This window comes from Dipodomys merriami, unplaced genomic scaffold (assembly GCF_024711535.1).
Source record: "Dipodomys merriami isolate MVZ:Mamm:240054 unplaced genomic scaffold, mDipMer1.0.p SCAF_158, whole genome shotgun sequence".
NCBI classification, from domain to species: Eukaryota; Metazoa; Chordata; class Mammalia; order Rodentia; family Heteromyidae; genus Dipodomys; species Dipodomys merriami.
In genome coordinates, this window is record NW_027202915.1 from 1201776 (window position 1) to 1221256 (window position 19481).

General features: G+C 42.6%; 1 protein-coding gene across 6 annotated transcripts in view; it reads right to left on the bottom strand.

Annotated features, from left to right (window-relative positions):
* Positions 1-19481, bottom strand: part of Smyd3 (SET and MYND domain containing 3) — a 401196-nt gene that overhangs the window by 356108 nt on the left and 25607 nt on the right. The window contains exon 1 of one of the 6 annotated variants that reach the window (XM_070023186.1): positions 3833-3852. The exons of the other annotated variants lie outside the window; for them this stretch is intronic. The gene's annotated coding sequence lies outside the window, so the exon portion shown is untranslated. Of the gene's footprint in view, positions 1-3832; positions 3853-19481 lie in introns of those variants that run through there. 6 annotated transcript variants of the gene reach the window in all.

Below are 19481 nucleotides of genomic sequence, written 5' to 3' on the forward strand. Positions count from 1 at the left end.
TTGAACACACCAGATATTAATGCCGGATTGAATGAGCTTCCCCACATCAACCTCAATAAGTTAAAGATGCATAAGAATCTTAATTCTTCTGCACGGGAATTGCAAATTTTTATTTTGAAATTTATTTCACATTTTCACAACAGTTGCTAAGGTTGACCTTCAGTGACAAATCTCCAATCAAATCAAATTTATTTCCTATCAGAAAATTTGTTTTTCAATTCAATTGAATGTATTCATCTTTGTTCCTTCTAATTTCTTGCCACAAATACAACAGAGATAAAGCTCAAATCAAGAAGAAATTGCTATACTCTCACCAGGAGTCTCTCGCTACTTCCCTATTTGTAATTCTCATCCTGAACCTAAGAATTACTTCATGGTCTCTTTACTGGAAGAACTACAGGCTTTTACTCCCTCGGGCAGGCAGCAATGTGGAATGGAGAGGAATGAAAGGAGCCAGCCCCAGGTACGGGGACCACACAGGAGGAGCAAGCATACAAACAGCAAGTATCTGAGCAATCCTGAAACCACTCTAGTTTGCAAAACCCGGGGGAAATCTCCATGAGCCCCCAAGCACAAATTTACCTCAGTGTGAAGACAATTACTCTAAGAAACAGCTCTAGAGAGCTTAACACAAGACTAAAACAAAGCATGCAAATGCTGACACTTTCATGTTCTAGGCTTGGAAGCAGAATCAGGATGCAACAATGTGGCAAAGGATTTAGGACAAGGAAGTTCAACGCAGGACGGAGCTCACACTCTGGAACAAGAACATCTGGGATGTGGATTCCATTTCTGCCCTTGTTTACCAGCCATGTAATCTCAATGAGCTTTTCTACCTCCTTCAGCTCATCTCCTCATCTTCAAAACATGAGTGGTAGTGAAGGGGTGGTGATGATAGGTTCTATACCTCACTGAAGGGACTGTTATGAGGAAACTCAATCATGAGAAACAGAGAAACCACATTTTGAGAGGTCCAATCAGGAGTCTTTATTGGAAAGCTGGTAACTGCAGGCGGACTCGTATCACAAAGATCTGCAGCCCCTCCAATACACTTAACACTGTTAGAAAACTGAGCCATGACAGTAGTAAGCAAGGAAAGAGCAGGAGAACAACACCAACAAAGCCGATCAACCCCAATGGGGCACTGAAGTGGGCGCCACCTCAAGCCAGCAGACAGGATACTCAGGAACACGAGCATTGCATACCTGCGCCTGAGCTGGTCTGCACATAAATAGTGTCAGGGGCAGGGGGCAGGGTTCAAGGCACAGGACTAACAGGTCCAGTATCTGATCCTCTAAGTCCTCACCCCGGCCTCTAGGAATTCAGACACGCCCATCGCCCAGGAGGTAGAACTTCCCTGCCTCCACCAAGAAGACAAGCTCACCACATGGCCGAGATGGCACTGGCCAGACCCAGCCTCCAGCCTCCCCATTTCAGGATGAACAAAGTAGCATGAGGCACTTGGCACAGAACCTCCCGTAGTAGACATCCAGTAATGCTAACAGTATAAAGGCGCGAGACGTGAACACTACATGAGAACTGGTTAGAAAAGGACACACTTAATCCCTAAGTTCCTAGTCAATGCATCAAATATGTTCCCAGAAACAGAACAGCTAAGGTGACCTCAGTCCTTGCACCTAGCAAAAAAAGAATGTAGGCAAGACATGAAGTTAAGTACAGGTAATGGTGAAGCTTATTAGAAGAGCAATGTGACAGAGAAGGAGAATGTGTGACCCAGAGACACCACAAGAAAGCAGCACTTCAGCCTGTCACACCACCTGGACCTGGTTAAATAGGGAGTACTGGAGCCCTTCACGACTGCTTTCTGATTGGTCGGTCTCCTTTCTGTTTCCTGTAAGTTCAAGGAGCCAGAAGATTTAATACCCAGTCCTTGTGTCCTCTTCTTCGTTCTTTCAGAAGCCCCTCTGCCTGCATTTCATTGTCAGACACGGTTTGGTTTACCAGCTTACCCTGACATCTGCTAGCTATACAGGTGGCCCAAGTTCCCTGACTGCTTTTCTACCAACCATTTCAATGGCGTCCGGGGAGGACTCGCCTGGAGGGTAAACTTGCCCACTTGGGCCACCATTTTAGGCTATAAAGAGAAAGGTTTGTTAGGGGCACAAGTCAACTAAGACCAAATGAGGACACATTGCTTTCAATACCATGTCCCTAATGCTGCATTCCAGCAATGTTAGGTAGGACACAACTTATCATTTCCCCCATCATACTACTGACCAAAGGATAAACAGCAGCAATGAAGCAATGAAATCTTACTAATTATGTTTAAGCTAGGCATGATGGCACTTGCCTGGAGTTCCAACTACTCAAATACTGAGTAGTACTACCAAGAAACTGAGACAGGAGATCCCCTGACGCCCAGGACTTTTAAGACGACCCTGGACATCATCATGAGACCCCCATCTCAAAAACAAAACTTTTTGAATTTAAAAAGAAAATTCCAGTTGGGCATGACAATCATGACTGTAATCCCAGCTTCACCAGAAAGTCATACAGCTAAACCTCAATTTGTTATTTGTCTTGGCAACAGAAAAATTCAAGACACAAAGCATAAGGAAATGTTAGGAAAGTTTATTAAAGTGCAAGCGTGCTATAACTCGAGGAAGGAGCAGGATCCAGTCAAGATGCTTTAAGGGCGGGCTTTTTATTCAGGCCTTCCTTTGTTTGGCTTGAACTCTAATAACAAGTTGATTGACAGATGTCACTTACATACCAGATATGCATCCGTGCATGCCCACAGTTGCCATGCACAAGCTCCTTACAGAGATTGAGTAGTCTCGAATGGAGGTGCCAGGCTCCTCAGGGCCAAGAGGTTACTCTAGGTCATCATGAGTACTAGGCAAGGACTCTACTTGCTGGATGAACCTCCCAGTTATCAGGACTTGGCACCACTCATCTCACCACAGGAATTTTATCACCATCTTCATTAGCCCCCTTTCAGAGGGTCATCTGATGAGACATTTGCTAACCTCAGACTCTTCTTTGAAGGTCAGGAAAGGGGTATTTTGTGGATGGATGCAATCTAATCAGGGACCCTAGTAACCATTCTGTTTCCTTGGCAACTAGGGATCTCTGCTTAATGCCGTCCTCATTAGCTACTGGGGAAGCAGAGATGGGAAGGATCGAGGCTAGAGGCTGGCTCAGGCAAGAAGTTAGTGAGGCCCCACTGAATCAGTAAGTTGTGCGTAGTGGTGCATGACTGTCACCCTATCCACAAAGCAGGCCACGAAGCAGGCCATGAAGCAGGCCGTAGGCAGGAGGAGGGGTGAGAGTCAGAGGCCAGTTCTGGGCAAAAACAGGAACATAAAGCAAAAGTGGCTGGGAGTTTGGCTCAAGCAGTAGAGTGCCTACCTAGGAACTGTAAGGCCAAGTTCAAACCCTATACTACCGGGAAAAAAAAAAAAAAAAGAATCTGCTATTTTTTTTATTTTTGGAGGGGGGTCCAGTCGTGGGGCCTGAACTCTGGGCCTGGGCACTGTCCCTCAGCTCTTCAGCTCAAGGCTAGCGCTCTACCACTTGAGCCACAGCGCCACTTCCGGCTTTTTTCTTTGTGCTTATGTGGTGCTGAGGAATCGAACCCAGGGCCTCAGGCATGCAAGACAAGCACTCTAGCACTGAGCCACCTTCCCAGCCCCAGAATCTGCTATTTTTTAAGCCACTATCAATCTAATTTGATTTTCTAATTGTGTATAAAGTGCCTAAAGTATAATAACATAAAATATAGTTAACCAAGAAAATGAACTCATGGGCTGAGTTAGAAAACCCTACAGACTACACTAGGGTTTTACAAATGGAGAGATTTGAGACTTACCTTTACAAGTCTAGAGGGGACTCCCAATCACATCTCAGAGAGGGCTGAGTGCAGACAAGAACTTCAATTGCTTGAATGACCTACACTTAACTCTAGATTTCCACTTCCAAAATGGGCCTGGAGCTTTGCCTTTGGATGGAAATGAGGTTGCAGGGAGGACAGAAAGAGAAAGAATTAACTTAATGGCTCATAAATAGGCTATACACTATATGAATGAATAACCAACGTAGTGACCACAGGTCAAGTTCATGAACAGTCTGAACAATCATGAGCAGTTAATTCTATTTCAGACTTAAAAGTTCACTGCAACAGGATTTTTTAAGTAAGAAGTAAGTCAGAAGACCCAAAATGCACCTGTACAAATGGCTCTAAAAGTAAAGACCTCACACTGAAACAGTAACTAGGATACTGATTTGTCTCCAGTCGTATGAAGCAGAACTCAAAACCACAGCAAAATCGAAACAGAATGTGTCACAACATGTACCAAACTGCCAGCACACCCTACCCAAGGCGTCACAAGAACACATCCAGAGGTGCTACTTCAGCTGTCCTAAAATCAACTTTAGAAATAATTATATGTACCTAGCAAGAAACAGATAAGACGATTTAGAAGATACATATAACATAAGCATTTCTGATGAAGACTGTGTCAGTGATAAATGCAGTGATTTGGGAGAGGAGATGCACTGTATTTAGTAAAAGAAATCTCTACATAGGTGATATGTATGGCCCGTTTACCTAAAATCATTCAAGCTGGCTCTTGGAGCCCGCACAGCTCTCTCACTACGAGAGGTTTCAACTGTAAAAATTCAATTAGAGGGGCCGGGAAGGTGGCTCAATGGTAGAGCGCTTGCCTTGCATGCATGAGGCCCTGGGTTCTATTCCCATCACCACATAAGCAGGAAAAAAAAAGCCGGAAGTGGCACTGTGGCTCAAGTGGTAGAACGCTAGCCTTGAGCTGAAGAGCTGAGGGACAGCACCCAGCCCATGCCCAGAGTTCAGGCCCCACAACCGGACCCAAAAAAAAAAAAAAAAAATTCAATTAGAGCCAAGTGCAGGTGGCTCACACCTGTAATCCTAGCTACTCAGGAGGCTGGGATTTGAGGATCAAAGCCAGCCCAGGCAGGAAAGTGAGTAAGACTCTTATCTCCAGTTAACCACCAAAAAAAACAGAAGTGGTACTGTGATCCAAAGAGGTAGAGTGCTACCCTTGAGCAAAAGAGCTCAAGGACAATGCCCAGGCAGAGTTCAAGCCCCATCACCACCAACAACAACAATAACAACAAAAGAATTCAATTAGGATTTATGGGGGGCTGTGTGTGGCATAGCTAGCATGGTAGAGTGCAAGCCTAGGAAGTGTGGGCCCTGTTCAAACCCAAGTACTGACAAAAAGAAAAACAACATACTCATGACTTAGATTACTGAACTCTAGACTTCTGTCAGTTCACATGATGGTGACACAAGATCCTGGAAAGGAGGTCCCGTAAGTGTGGCAGCACTGGAGATTAGAAATGGCTTCTTAGCCCATCTCACTGTACCATACTTAGAGCAAACTGCATGTTTCAAGCTACATTGCTTTGAAAAAACAAGACCAAGTCCTAGCAATGGAGATTTCCTTTAGAAATAAGATTTAATTGTAAGGCAAGCTGGGATATTTTGCCTTTTTCTAAGAAATAGTGCAGGTAATTAAATAAGTGAATTAAAATGTGTCATTATACTATGTTGGCTCTTTTACCAACCTTTTTTGGGGGGACAGGTATAAAGCTTGAACTCTGGGCCTTGGCTGTGTCTCTGAGCTCTTCAGCTCAAGGCTAGTGTTCTACCACTTGAACCACAGCTCTATGTCCAGTATTCTGGTGCTTAATTGGAGATAAGAGTCTCATGGACTTTCCTGCCCGGACTGGCTATAAGCCATGATCCTCAGATCTCAGCCTCCCATGTAGCTAGGATTACGCGTGAGGCATAGGTGCCCACTTTTTTATCCCCCTTTATTTTCTTTAAAACCTAGATTTCACTATATTGGAGGGTAACTTCAACTCAAAATCCTCAAGCCTGGGACTCCCAAGTGTTGGGATCGCAGGCCTGACTGACCACGTTACCTTCCTACTAAGGTTTTCCACAAAATGAAGTATAAGAAAAAAAGGAAAAACATGAAATCACTTCCTTTATATTTCAAGGCAAAAAACTTAATTTTGGATTATAAAATTTGGAGGAAATTTTCAACCTAATGAAGAGGAAAATATTAAAAATATCTGAAAATATAACTAAGTTGCAAAAGTTTCCCAAACAGCAGGAGAGGAAGAAGGCAGTCAGGCTCACAGGCCACACACCTGCAGCGGCTCTGTCTTTTAAGACTGATGATCTAAATGCAAGGAACCACTGTCTTTCCAGTATTTATTTGCAGCCTCCTAGTCCACAGAAGTCCCAGCAGCAAGGAGAGCTGGCAGAACACACAAGTGTCATAAATCACAGGGACAGGCCAACTCCGCTCTTAGCTCTGTGCCCCCTCCCCTTTCACAGCCTGAGGACACCTCCTCTCCTCTCTGGGGATTAGTTGCCAGATAATCACCACATGGACAATGAAGCTCTATTGCTGCTTTTGAGCTTTTTAAGAGTATTATTTTACTCCCATTTTATCTAATAGAAAAATGAAGGAAGAAAATAACACAGTACCTACAAACTACCCTCCCCCAGTTCGAATAGCTTTGCTTCACTTCTCTCTAAACGTGTGTGTGTGTGTGTGTGTGTGTGTGTGTGTGTGTGTGTGTGTGTGTGTGTGTGTGTGTGTGTGTGTGTGTGTGTGTGTGTGTGTGTGTGTGTGTGTGTGTGTGTGTGTGTGTGTGTGTGTGTGTGTGTGTGTGTGTGTGTGTGTGTGTGTGTGTGTGTGTGTGTGTTTTCTTTGGCATATCCATAGTTAAAAGTAGCAGAAATTTTAACTCATCTCTCAAAACTGTAGCACCTCAATCTTAAGAACAATGCATTCTCTTACTTGACACATTGCATAGTTACTGTCTGGTATGCATTTATATGTTCATGTTTTTCCAACTGGTGAAAAATAATTCATCATGATTTTCCTCTTCAACCTGGGTCCAATCCAAGTGCACATGTCACATGGTAATTATTTGAATATTCTGTTGTCTAGACGATAGTCACACACATCTTGTTTATGACAATGACTTCTTTTGAGAAGCACAGGAAATTCTCATATAAAGTGGTCTTGTATGGTTAATTTATGTGACTTTCCTATTGAAACCATTTACCTTGTTTCTCTGTCCTGTATTTCCTGAAACATCCCTGAAGTTCTGAAAGACATTTTCCAAGTATCCTTCCGGTTGATGGATGCCCATCACAGAGGCCCAAGGTTCAGATCACCTCGTAAGTGGTGGCCATCACCTTCCCCCATTACACAGGACCGGGCAGGTGCGGCAGGTGTGGCATCACCACAAGGCCTGCCTCCCAGCAACCTGTCACCAGCAGCCTGCATCCAACCGTGATCCTTCACTCAATCTGTCACCACACTGAGGACTGTAAAATGACCTCTTTCCTATGATTCCTCTACCATGCGCTGGGGATATAGCTCTGTACAGAGCACTTGCCCAGGATGCTCAAAACCAGGTTCCATCCTTAGCTCTGCAATTACAATAATATAAATTAAAAACACAAGCATTCAACTAGAAGGTAGAACTCTGCTTGTTCTTTTTCCTTTCCCATCCCCCCCATTCCGCTACTCTTTTTAATTACCATACATACTAATGTATTTTTCCTTAATTTTAACACTTGATAGGGATGTACCTTTATAGGGATGGGAAGGCTCCAGATTATTAGAAATTAAATTGGTCAATAGATTCAAAATCATCACAGTAAACACGAAGCAGGCAGCTGGGCATGGTGACTCACACTGGTGAGCCTGGCTTCCCAGGAGGCTGAGCTCTGAGGATTACGGTTCAAATACAGCCCAGAAATGGAAGTTAATGAGACTCTTATCTACAATTACAGGAAAAGCTGAAAGCAGGACTGTGGCTCAAATGGTAGAGCGTTAGCCTTGAGCAAAAGTAGCTCGGGGACAGTGCCTAAGTCCAGAATTCAAGCCCCAAGGCTAGAAAAAAAACCAAGAACAAGCTTTTCTATAAAAACTACCAAGGTAATTCTAAAATTCATTTTGAGTATGTAAATAGCTCAGTGAAACCTCTTTGTACAACATATGCTCATAAAAAATTAAGATAAAATTTATATAGAAAAGAATCTAAAACATAGAGTAGGTATAACTAACCACTCACAAGGAATAAAGGTAGAGGACTGACACCAGGTGATGACAGCATTCCATAAAACTAGAGGAAACAAGACAATGTGATCTCGGCATACTAGAAGACAGACAGACAAATGGAACAGAACCCAGTGTCCAAAGCTAGATGTTCTGAGCTGACAATATAAACTCATATATTGTCAGCTCAGAACATCTAATCCTGCGCTTCAGCGGGCTGGAGAATGACCTTTTATATTTTGTCTTTGCTCAGTTATGTCACTAGAAATGGAAGCCAAATCTCTCTTCTTAGAAAGTAAAGAGACTCTCCCATGGGCCCTGTCTTTGACAACACATGACAGTAAAGCACCACAAATCAGAACTAAAGCACATCCAGGAACTGATGACTGATTTGGAAAGGGAACCAAACATCTCAGTGAACACTGGGCTGGTCACCTCCACTCCTGACTCATGGCTTCCTCAGCCTGTGTAAGGCAATGAAGACCTATAACTTCCAGGTGTGTGGGATTTACAGATGTGTTTGTCTACAACTCCTCGTGTAACCGTGCTCTACACAGGCAACTTCCTGTGTGTGAAACATTTCTCTCATGTGTGTCTTCCTCATTAAACTGTGACATCATGAGGATGAAGAAACTCACATTCAACTCTGGGTTCTCTACGCCAGGACAAGATTAAGCTTGAAGCTTAATCTCTGTAAGTGTTCATCGTTTGACAAATTACATGTATTGGAATTTATTCTGAAAGATGAGTTTAAGTTCCTGTTTTAATTAATGATTGTATTCTAGTGAATTAATATAAACATTTAAATTTAACTCATAAAGATAACTGTTTATAAGCAATTAGTGACTTAATTACCTTGTAGCCTTGTATACATGACATTACCGCCACCCAGTGGTGGGAAGTGGATATTACTACTACTATTGCCATGTTTAGAATCTTCAAATAGTTGGTGAGCCAGCCAGAAGCAAATTATTTCAACCACCAACATCCAATGTTAACTCTTAGGTTCTAGAAACTTCCAAACTTCACAGAGGATATCAGTTCTTGTGTGTTTTGATCTATTTTGTACGCCCAAAGCCAAGAAAGGCAAAACCCTTTGAGAGCTTTCGGCAAGTATTTATTAGCTTGCTGACAAGACTCGAGAGCCATCTAAAAACAATAGAATTTTATCCAGTAAAAATTAATTAGCTACTAAGCCATGAAAATACAGGGAGCAACCTTTGGTGCATACTATGTGAACAAAGTGAATCTGGAAAGGCGATAGACAATATAGATCTACATGGCACTCAGAAAAGGACAAAACTACAGAACCAGAAAAGAGGTCCGTGGTTACCAGGACCAAGGGGAATAAAGGGATGAGCAGGTAGCATGCAGGAGACCTCTAGGGCATTGACACTACTCCGAGATACTACAGTGTTGGTGGATGTCCAAACCCACAGTCTGGATAGCAGTAAGAACAAACCTCAATGCAAACCACTGACTTTGGGGCAACATGGCACAAAAGCCACACATGTCTGTGGGTTCATAAACTATAACAAATGCACACTTAGGTGTGGGTTGTGGACAATGGCAGAGGCCATGCCTGTGTGAAAGCAGTGGGCATGGGGGAACTCTATAGCTTGCTCTCAATTTTACTATGTACCTAAAACTACTCTTTAAAGAATTAAATGGGGCTGGAAAGGTGGCTCAGTGGTAAAGCGCTTGCCTTGCATGCATGAGGCCCTGGGTTTGATTCCTCAGCACCACATAAGCAAAAAGAAAAAAGCTAGAGCGCCAGCTTTGAGCTGAAGAGCTGAGGGACAGCGCCCAGGCCCAGAGTTCAGGCCCCATGAACAGACCCAAAAAACAAAACAAAACAAAACAAAACAGAGGAGTTACAGTTATTTTGGGGGCTGGGAAGATGGCTCAGTGGTAAAGCGCTTGCTTTGCATGCCTCTGAGGCCCTGGGTTCGATTCCTCAGCACCACATAAGCAAAAAGAAAAAAGCCAGAAGTGGCGCTGTGGCTCAAGTGGTAGAGCGCTAGCCTTGAGCTGAAGAGCTGAGGGACAGTGCCCAGGTCCAGAGTTCAGGCCCCACGACTGGACCCCCCCCCCAAAAAAAAAAAAGAATTAAATGGCTGGACACTGGTGGTTCACGCCTGTAATCCTAGCTAGTGAGGAGGCTGAAATTTGAGGATCATGGTTCAGGAAAATCAATGAGACTCTTATCTCCAATTAACCACCAGAAAATCAGAAGTGGTACTGTGGATCAAATAGTAGAGCACTAGCCTTGAGAAAAAGAGCTCAGGGACAGCACCCAGGCCATGAGTTCAAGCCTTATGACCAGCAAATAATAATAAAGAAGTAAATGATTTTTTTTAAGATCAATGAAAGTTTTTACTCTTTAGGCATCAAATAAGCAAAGTGTGCATTCGTAAGTACATCAGCAATTATAATATACATCTGGTGGCCCATACCTGTAATCCTAGTAACTCAAGAGGCTCTCATCTCTAACTAACTACCAAAACAATAATAATAGTAATAAGAGCCAGCAATAGTGGTACACACCTGTAATTTCAGCATTCAGGAGGCAAAGACAGTAGGATTTTGAATTCCAGGCCAGCTCAGGTTACAAAGACTGTCTCAAAAAAAAAAAAAAAAAAAAAAAAACTGTACTGGTGCCAGCATCCCACACCTTTAATCCTGGCTACTAAGATCAGAGGATTGAGATTGGAAGGCAACCCAGGAAGTGAAGTCCATGAGACTCTTATCTCCAATTAACTGCCAAAATGATGGAAGTGGAACTGTGCAGAATGCCAATCCTAAACAAAAAGACTAAGGGACAGTGCCCAGGCCCAGACCAGTACCAGAAGAAAAGAAAAAAATCAATTTTACACCTAGGTAAGTGCTCAATAAGTGTTATTTCCTCGCCACTAGGGCAGTCTGAATCCTTCCTGCCAAGTACCTGGGCTAGGAGGCCTGAAGAGAGACCGCATCCCTGTATGTATAAACAAGGCTGCTGAGCCAAACCTCCCGAATCCATCCCAATGTAGCCTCTACTCTCCAAGAGACTGTGGGCAATTTAAATCTTTCTACAGTGTAGAAAGAGAAAGAAAACCAACAAATACAACCTCATGCCGATGGCAAAACCTGATACTTTAAAACTATTGCAGGGCTCTGACAGTGGCTCAGTGAAGTGCTTGGTTAAGGTGTACAAGGCCCCACGTTCAATACGCAGCACCACCAAAAGAAAAGAAGCCACTACCAGAAAACCTCAACGCATATAATTCAGAAAGCATGCACCGAGGAGAGTGCAGAAAGGGACTCAATGAAGGCTATGCTACGCTACGTCACAGGTCAGCCCAGCGATACACGGAAGGAAGGGCTGGGCACTGAGCAGTCTGCTCCGGTGCAGAACAACAGGCAACCTGCACAGCAACTAGGCAAGTCACATGACAATCTCAGCACGGGCTAAAAAGCATGACAAATTTTTTTAAACACCCACATTTTTAACCCTAAGCAAAACAGAATAAACAACTATTTGGTTAATGTCATTGAAAAATACAAAATATAAGCTGGGTGCCAGTGGCTCATGCCTGTAAGCCTAGCTACTCAGGAGGCTGAGATCTAAGGATATTGGTTCAAAGCCGGCCCGGCACGAAAGTCCCTGAGACTCTTATCTCCAATAAACCACTCAGAAAATGAAGTGGGGCTGTGGCTCCAGTGGTAGAGCGCTAGCCTTGAGCTGAAGAGCTGAGGGAAAGCGCCCAGGCCCAGAGTTCAAGCCCCATGACCAACCAAAAAAAAAAGAAAAAAGAAAAAGAAAAATACAAAATTTGATATGAGTCCATACTTCCTCAGGGTTCAGTAGATACATTAGCGAAACACTGAAACAAGGATACACAAGCAGCTTGTGCCACATCCAGAAGTAAGGGAAGCGTCTCGTTGCTCTCTGCGGACCCTGAAGTGCTGGCTGCTGCTCAGAAAGACAAGGCCTCATCAAGCACACCACCGACAGATAAGGTCATCAAGCACACCTAGTGGTAGATAAGGTCATCAAGCATACCACGTGATAGATAAGGTCATCAAGCACACATCTGTGAGCCATGTGTCACACACCGTCATGATCACTTTACAGTACCAAGTCATTCGGTTCACACAGTCTTCCTAACAGTGCTATGAGCATTACAGACAGGCACAGAGGATAGAAGAAACCTGACCAAAGTCACACTGCGAACAGCTTGGTAGGGATGGGCTTAAAATCCAAGATGCTTGTCTGCACAATATGGAGCTCTCCATCATAAACAAAGCAAGAGAAGTTACCCGTGCAGGTGACATGACTGTGTCTACAAAACTTAAAGGAGAACAAAGTTGAAACATTGCTAGAAGAACTAGTGCAGTGTTTATGAACTAATCTGTTGAAATGAAACCCCTTTGTAAAACGCTTGAAGTTTTTTTTAAAAATTTAGTACAGTAGCTGTTTATAAAATCATGTACAAAACCAAGTAGTATTTCTACATGTAAGTAATAAAATGAGTCAGGCACAGTGGCCCATGTCTGTAACCACAGCTCTCAGGAAGATCAGGAGCCTAGGTAAAACGTTAATGACACCTCATCTCAATAAATACCTGGGCATGGCAGATCATACCTCTCATTCTAGATACTACCAAGGCATAAATAGGAAGTTTAAGGTCTAGACCAATCCAGGACAAACCACAAGACTGTATCTGAAAAAATAACTAAAGCAGAAGCTGTATCTAAAATACACTAGGACCTGATAAATTACGCATCCCTGCAGGCATTCACACACAGTGTGACCAAAGAAGGATACTTCTAGGAGAGGAACACAAAGGCGCCATGTCTATGTGCATCTAATCATATAAAATAATATTTACCGAAATGAACTCCAGGAAATGGAAACAAGGGGTTTTTTTCTTTGTTTCTGTTTCTATTTTCTTTTCTTTTTGTCTTGTTTGTTCATCAATCTATCTTTGGGAGGGTAAGGAGAAGCACAGAAATGGAGGGACAAAGGGTGAACAAATCCAGCAGTGGTATTCACTAGACATTATGTTGAAAATGAACTATACAATTTGTGGGCAAAGGACAGGAGGGAAAAACTGGGAGAGAGGGACAGAAGGGGTGATATTGTCACAGCCAGCCCAATCTGCCAATCAAGGAACCAACCACCAGGTATTTGTGGGGCACCTACCAGGTGAACTGTGCACCAGTCCTAATGCAATGCAAGGTATGGTTCCATCGAGAGATGCATGCTTAGGGAGATGACCACGAGGAAAGGCAAGCAGTCTAAGAACAAGTAAGGTGGGCTGTCACAGGAGCATTCTCTCTCCAGTGCCCTAAGGGTACTGCACAACAATCGAAGAAAACAAATCAATCATGATAGAATTTGTGAGGTTTTAAAATCATCTAAAGAAGTGGCAATCATCGAGAGAAAATTGACAACATTGTAAAGCTTAAAATTTCCATGTGTATTCCACTCCACTGAAGTATATTAATTAATGAATATTAATTAACTATCCACTACCAGCTACAAACCACTGTACTGGAATCCTATTGAATGTATTAAAATTAAGACTACAGCTAAAAGTACAACTCCTAAACAATGAAAGAACTGGACTAATCTGTACGCATTCAGCTTCAGTCAACGCTATTTGTAATTGCTAGGATAAAAATGACTTACAGGGTTAAATCAATGGTCTGTTCCTAGGACAACCCACTCCACAAGACAACATTTACAGCTGAAAAAGTAAGCTTGATGTCACAGCATTCAACAAACACTTATCGAGTTGACTCTGTGCTCAATGCCTGAAATAAAAGTCTTAATAGGTCACAGACTTATTGTTGCGTGCTTTTTGTTTGCTTGCTTGCAACACAGATAAAGACAAGTCCAGGTTCTCATCTGAAAGAGCTCATGGGGGGGGGGGGGGGAGTATGCCGTGAAAAGTAAGTTTTCTTAAAACATCCTGGTTTTCCAATCATTAACCTCCTAACCAAGGGGTGGACGCTGGTAAGCTATTACCCTTCACTTGTGAGAACTGAATAGAATATGAATTCCAAGAATTGGATACCCCTCAGCAAGATTTAAACGTGCATTAGAAAGTTCCTTTACAATCCTTCATCAGGAAATTTTACTTTGCATAATATAATCTATAGCACAAAGCAAGATAGAGTCAAGCAAATATTTCACTGAGCTATTATTAAGTGTTAAAAGGTTTCCAAGTATGAAATGTGTTCTATTAAAAGCTTTAGGGACACTCTGAGCCTCCAAATGCCATAGAAAAGGCAGATACTGCCCTGAGGCCAAATGCTAGGAAGTGACAGAAAGCCTTCCTTACAATTCGCAACCAGGTTATTACCCATGATAAATGATAACCATTCATTAACTTTGAGAGCAATAGACAACTGGCAGGCTATTTCATGCTTCAAAGAATTTATGGCAAAAATGACAGGTGACTTTGAATTCAGAAAAGAAAATAAGATTCTTGAAAAATGTTACTTTTGTCTATTCTTTTAAATAAACATGTCAGCAGATACAGGTATTTGCTGCTGCTAAGAAGTGAAGGTCAGGCTGGCTGGGAAAGTGGCTCAGTGGTGGAGCGCTTGTATTGCATGCAGGAGGACCTGGGTTCGATTCCTCAGCACCACATAAGCAGGAAAAAAAAAAAAGCCAGAAGTGGCGCTGTGGCTCAAGTGGAAGAGCGCTAGCCTTGAGCTGAAGAGCTGAGGGACAGAGCCCAGGCCCAGAGTTCAGGCCCCACGACCAGACAAAAAAAAAAAAGTGAATGTCAAGGCTTTCTCCATCAGTTAGAAATATCTCGATATACAATGTACTGTCAAAAGAGGGAAAAAATTGTGCAAAACATATACTAAATAATCTAAATTAAAACAGGGTGAAATTAAGAGTCAGGAGTTTGTTTATAAGTTTTCCTTTGCTGGCCTAACATTGTGTGGCCACAAAGCTGGTTCCCCAAGGATTCTATCTGAGCCCAAATTCGTCCCCCTCTACCTCTTCCCAAATGATATCTTGTCAGGCTTCAGCTACTCAGCTCTTCTCCAGGGAAGCCCCTCTCCTAACCCATCATCTTACAGCCTTTCAAAGACTCTACTTTAGAGTACTTAAATCAGATTCTCCATGGGAAGGACCAACGCACAGGTATACCGTGGTAGTGGTGGCTGTGTGGTTTCCCTACATGAGTAACCAAAGCTGAGGCCCACAGGTCCCTCATTCCACTACTCCTGCCATCTCCTGCTAAGTTTCCCTGAGTGTCCTGCAGGTATTCCCCACTTCTCTCCACAAAAAAGCATTTTCCCCCCAGCCCTATCTGCCCACCGCAGCACCAGCAGTTCCCCATCCCAGCCTCTGGCGCTCTGCCCATGAAATGCCTCCCTGAGAGCATTCAGTACCACGTATTGTGATGGCTACCCTCCTCTAAGACTGTTTAGGTCCCAGTAAGAAAAGCAGCCGCAAATAGTAACATGCCAGAGAGTAAGTGACAGCCAAAAGTCAAAAAGCAAACCCAATTTCTATAGTCATCGTCATTGCTGGCAAATAGGCCCTGAACTCATCAACCTTTCTCTCACATTTGTTCCTGGTGCTGGGCTATGTGGCAGGAAGACTCCAGAGCTGAAGATAATGGATTCAGCCTGTAAAAGGTATTGTCATGGGTCCCAAGGAGTACTTTTAGCAAGTGGAATATATGAAAACAAAAATTCTATTATTTGGCTCTTGAATCACAAGAAATCAGGTTAAATATTGTTTTCAACAACTTTTGTTTTGGTTATGTGTGTTTATATAAGATGGCAATATTATATATATATATATATATATATATATATATAAAGTATATCATGAACAAAAGAATCTGAAAAATAGTATTATGTCCCTATTTTCTAACAGCTTCGATAAATGCCAGGGAATAGGGCCTTAGGAACCCATTAGAACTTTAATTAATTAAAAATAATTTTAATTGGCATGTTCTTACTTTGTGCTTATTTTACAAATGCATTCCAGCTTGTTTGTAGGCTTAATTAGCTAAGCAAATCCCTTTCTCTTTGCCTTCAACAGCACAAAGAAACTTGAAAACGGCATGTCAGAGTGCTTATAAACTCCTAATTAGCTGGTACAAATGTAAAAATTTCTGTGATACTTTTAATGAATGCTAACCGGCTCTACTCAAGTCATCAATAGGCCATCATCCATCAGTGTAAAGCCAAGAGCAGCTAGGCTGGTCTGAAGAAGATACAACACCAGGGGAGATCCCATGCCCCGCTCAAACTTCACTGCTGAGGTAATACAATGCAAAAACACCCGTACTGCAAGCTCTGGAGACTCTCTGGTAATTCTTATTTCCAAGTGTCTGAGGGCTAAAATTCTGAGTTCATTTCCAGAAAAGCTAATTAAAACATGTTTATTCTATATTTGAAATCCCATCCATCTTTATCAGATAAACATTACAATACTCTCAATTACTCGGAATTTTTTTTTCTGGAGTACTAAGGTTTGAACTCACCTTCGAGAGCACCTGCGAGCTATGTGCTCTATCACTTGAGACACACCCCCTACTCGTTTTGCTGTGGTTATTTTTCAGATAGGGTCTTATGCTTTTGCCCAGGACCAATCTCAGACTACAATTCTACCAATGCCTCCTGCATAGTAACTGCAATGACAAATGTTCACCACCACACCTGGCTTGTTGGCTGAAATGGGGTCTTGCTAATTGTTTGCCTGGGCTGGCTTCTAAGTATGATCCTCCTGATCTCTACCTTTCATATAGCTGGAATTACAGACATGCACCACTTCGCCAGAAAAAAAAGCATATTTTCTGGAGACTTAAGACATGCTATCCCTGGTACTGGAATAAAGAAGCAAATAATGTGGAATGTCATGAGATGAGACTTGTATGGTAAGATCTATCTTGGCTAAATCCATCGCTTTAATAATGCTAATCCATCATAGAAACTTAGGGCAGAGGTTGATTTCAGCAAGATGGCTACCTGAGGTACCTGCAAGCTTCTCTCAACAGAAAGGTGCTTCACTGGGGTGCATGCAGCAGAGCAACCGGGCGCAGACAACATGGGGCAGAAATGCTACAAAGCACACAGATACAAAATGGCCTCACAAAGAAAGGAACTAAGCACATGTACAGTACCTACCACTCCACGAGGGACTTCACTCTGCAGGGAGAGGGAGGGCAGGCGGGAGGCCCACAGGAATTCTCACTGAATCACCTGCTGCTGGAGAAGCCTGCAGGCCTCGTGTCGTGGGCCCTGGGCCCAGTTCAGAGATTGCCCACACCACTGCCATGCTCAGGAGAAGGAGCCCAGCCCACAGCGCAGGCACCCACGCTCACGCTCCAGCAGCACACAGACACCTTCAGACCCTGCCCATCAGAGTCCACCTGCCCATGTCCCCAGGGCAGACCTGGACAGCCCATACTGAATAAGTAGGCCTGCAATGGAGCCTGGAAAACCCAGGCTCTACATCTATCCCCTGGTGACCCAGAAAGCAGCCCAGCACCCTCATCCACCCAAACTCAGCCCTAAGGAAGTGGCCCGGCACACTGTCCTGAGGAATCCCACGGAAGCCACACGGAGTTTGATGGGCAGCCTTGCTCATCCCCAAACCTCCCTAGGAAGGAGCAAGGCTGATACCACACAACCACGAACGCTCCTTAGGCACTTTTCTGTGCAACTATATGCCAACAAAGTGGAAAATCTAGAGGAAACTAATAAATTTTGGACATATAATCTATTAAACTCTGAACAGACCAAAAATGAGTAATAAGACTGAATCAGTAAAAATAAATCTCCCAATAAAGGCAAGATCAGGACTGGACAGTTTCACTACAGAACTGAACAACTTTTCAGGAACTAACACTGATTCTTCTCAAACTCTCCCAAACAATTCCAAAATAATTAGCCAAGTCCAGCCATTACCCTGACACAAAAGCAGACAAAGAATAAGAAAACAAGCCAGGATCTCTGATAAAAACAGGTAGGCAGTATCTCAACATAATAGTAAAGAACCGATCCAATAACACATCAAAAAGGTAATACATAATCAAACGGTTAGTGCATATAAATTAATAAATGTCATATCACAACAATAAAAGGACAAAAATAAAATAATATTATCAACTCAAGATGCAGAAAAAAAAAGCATTTAATGAAACGAAAATCTCTTCATGATAAGAATCCCCAAACCTACAGCCAACAAGATAAGGAAAAAATCTAAAGTCTTAATAAAATAGAAGAAGCACTATTGAGTAAACTTGCAAGGCACCTAAGAACATGAGAAAATCAAGGAACTTGACCAGAAGAAAATCAAGGAAGTAATATTATTTACAATAGCTACAAAGAAAATTAAATAAATTTTATCAAAAAAGTGAAAGACTGTGCTTTGGATCTGAAATAGCCCCAAAAGGCCTATGTGTTAAAGGCGTCCTGTCCAGCCTAGGAACTGGGAACCCAGGGAACCTTCCAGAGGCAGAGCCGGGCTGGTGGAAGCGACCTCACTGGGGACATGCCCTGGAAGATGGCCCTCCTCTTCCTTTTTCTTCTACTTCACTAGCACCACGAGGTAAATAGCCCCACCTCATTACCAGCCCCAAAAGAAATGAGGCCATAAACAGAAACCTCCAAAACTGCAGGCCAAAATAAACCATTCCTCCTCTTCAGCTGGTCATCTCATTCAAGCCCCAGTAGTGGCATTAAAAATTTAAAAAACAAAACAAAAAAAACTGATCTGACCAAATATAAAATGTATTTAAAAAACAAAGTTTTATTTATGCCTCACCTTTCTTATTTCAACCATAATTTAGCAGGCTAACAAAAAATCATTTCCACTGAAAAATTATTTCCATTGATCTAAAAATTAATGTGATAGAAAGCACAGATGAATATTTTAGGAGTGGATTAAAGCTTCAGCTAGCACAGCAATTATGCACTGGTATTCTGTTTATTGTTCTGCTTGGATTTCATTTTGGCTCATGAGGGATCCCCTGAGTAAGATTAAAACACTTTATCTCTTATCTATAAATAGATCACTGCATTTGAATAAAAATTCTATAAGTACACAGGGAGACTGCTCCTTAAGTCAACCAACTACGTTAAGAGCTGTGTGGCTATCAAATCTGGCTCCTAGTACTCTTAGCCGTCTTATTAGCCTAACTACCAGGAAGCAGGAGTCAAATATACAAAGCAGAAGATCCAAAACTGGGAAATGAAACCTGAATATACTGGAATGTGTGGAATAAATGGAACCTGTGATATATTATGCACTGTATGATTCCATAGAAAGTATGAAACCATCCAACTGACATTCCCACTTAGTTTTGCAATGATTGCCATGTTCTTTCATAATGTTCTAAAAATGAGTAGAATACAAACCAA